This window comes from Camelus dromedarius, chromosome 20 (genome assembly GCF_036321535.1).
Source record: "Camelus dromedarius isolate mCamDro1 chromosome 20, mCamDro1.pat, whole genome shotgun sequence".
NCBI lineage: Eukaryota > Metazoa > Chordata > Mammalia > Artiodactyla > Camelidae > Camelus > Camelus dromedarius.
The window spans coordinates 12,054,361-12,056,883 of NC_087455.1; the positions used below are offsets into that span (position 1 = coordinate 12,054,361).

Below are 2,523 nucleotides of genomic sequence, written 5' to 3' on the forward strand. Positions count from 1 at the left end.
TCTCTGCCTCCGTCCCCACTCACACACACTCACACACACACATCAACATCACATGCATGCACACGCACTACCAGTCATGGCTTCCTGGATTAAGGCAGCACTATAGGATATCACCTATATGTGGAATCTGAAAAAACAGTACAAATGAACTTATTTACAAAACATAAACAGACTCGGAGATAAAACAAACTTGTGGTTACCAGGGTGAGAAGGGGAGAATTGAGGGATAAATTGGGAATCGGCAATTTGCAGATACAAAACACTATATATAAAACAGATAAACAACAAGGTCCTACTGTATAGCACAGGGAACTATATCCAGTACCTTGTAGTAACTTACAGTGAATATACATGTATAACTGAATCACTATGCTGTACACCAGAAACTAACACAACAGTGTAAATCAAATATACTTCAATTAAAAAAAAAAACCCAAAAAACAAAAACTTTCTTCTTCATACCAAAAAGAAAAAGAAAAAAGACAGCAGTAGAAAATATGCATCAAACTTCAAAGGTGTCTGTGGTCACTTACTCTCATTTCTAAAAGTGCCGAGGTTCCCATGCACACCCCTCTGCAAAGTCCTGAGCTGCTCCCGGCCAGGTGTCCTCCTCTGCTGGAGCCGGTGGCCCCAGGAAGGCCGGTGAGAGGTCCGCCCTGACGAACCTGGACAAGAAATGCGTGGCGTCATCTCCGGGCACTGTCTTTCTCTCACCGGGATTGAAGAGCTTTCCTGTCTGAATGAAAACAGTTTTTGAAATCTGCCTGTGTTCGGAAATGAACAGGCCCTTCCAGAGGAGGTGAGTATGCGCGAGGCCAGCGCCATCCTTGCCGTAGGATCCCATCCGGCGCCATCCAGGGCCATCCGGCTCCGTCTGATCCCATCCCGCCCCCTCCGTCCCCATCCGGCCCTATCCGGTCCAGTCCCGCCCCCTCCGCAGCCTCCGGGGCCCGCCCTTCGTCGGCGTAGGGCCGTGGCCCCGGCTCTGTGCGCACGCAGCACTCCGCCATCCAGCGCCGGGCCCTGACGCGCCCCGGGCCCGTGGGCCGCAGTCAAGGCGCCCAGTCTGGAAAGCCATGACCTCGAAGCCCCGCTTCGCAAGGACCGGGAGCGGCGCGTGGCCTGTGCGCAGGATCCGCAGACGCGAGGCCCCGGGGGCCCAGCGCGCCGCCTCCCCACAGCGCCCTGCATCCCGCCCGCTGCGGCCCGCGGGGAGATACCCCATGGTGGGTACCACACCAAGGTGTGCGCGCACGCGCGCAGGAGCTTCACCCTGGAGGAGCTGAGGATGGCCAGCATCCACAAAAAGGTGGCCCTGCTGCTTGGGATGTCGCTGGATCCAAAGCGTCGGAACAAGTGTACCGAGTTGCTGCAGGCCAACTTGCAGGGGCTGAAAGAGAACCGCTCCAAGCTCATCCTCTTCCCCCGGGAAGCCCTCGGCCCCCGAGAAGGGAGACAGCTCTGCTGAAGAGCTCAAAGTGGCCATCCAGCTGACTGGACCAGCCGTGCCCGTGCGCATACGGAACGTCTACAAGAAGGAGGAAGCCAGTCATTGCAAAGGAGGAGAACTTCAGGACGTTTACCAGCCTCTGCATGGCGTGTGCCAACGCACGGCTCTTCGGCGTCCAGGCAAAAGGGGCCAAGGAAGCTGCAGAGCAAGATTTTGAAAAGAAAAAATAAAATGCTGTTGGCAACTTATGAAAACAAACAAAAAGGAAGTGAATGGGAAATGTGTCTGGGCTCTGCAGGGTTTGGAGGCTGTGGTCCTGGTTGGTTTCATTTGACAGCAGTCTCATGAGGACTGACAGCTAAAACAGACAGTGACCTCGGTCGGCAGATTGCAGAGTTGCTGCATGATCGTGAACAAGTCCCAAGGGTGTGCTCGGGGCACGGGTCGCTCCTTCCTGATGCCATCTGCCATGTCTCACTGGAGAGGCAAATATGAGCGAGTGAGCCATGGAAGGGGAAGGAAATTCACTACAGCAGGGCCAAGCCCAGGTATCTCTGCCAAGAGCCAGGGAGGCACCTTAAATCTCTTTGGTGCCCCTCCAACATCTTTCTCAAACCCCACGCCTTCTTCCCATCTCCCTCCCAAAACCTCAGCCCCCATCTTCTCTCGGCCATACTTATAAAATCACCTCCTCACCCGTCTCCCCAATCCCCTTCCTGCCCTGCCAGCTACTCCTCTTCCCCACACCCCCTCAAGCCCACCATGCTCCCTCCGAATTTGGCAGGTTGCCCTGCCTGGAATATTCCACACCACTCTTCACCTGGCTAAATCCTGCTCATGCTTCAGATCTCCATTTCCGTGTCACCTTCCCAGACCTCTTGCTGACCTCCATGCCAATCTAAGGTGTCCCTACTCCATCATTTTCTCCCCTAGTAGCCATCACAGTGTGTAAGTGTCTATTCATCTGTGTATTTGTGTATCTGTCTCACTCGCAGCTAGAATATAGACTTCCATTCACCGCTCTGTCCTCGGGGCCCAGCACACTGCTTCAGACACAGTAGGTGCTCAGTATT

The 2,523-nt window shown here is 54.3% G+C and overlaps 1 pseudogene; it reads left to right on the forward strand.

Moving 5' to 3' along the window:
- The first annotated feature begins 776 nt into the window (after positions 1–776).
- On the forward strand, positions 777–1,680 carry LOC105096467 (large ribosomal subunit protein eL13-like; annotated as a pseudogene).
- Positions 1,681–2,523: the final 843 nt, after the last annotated feature.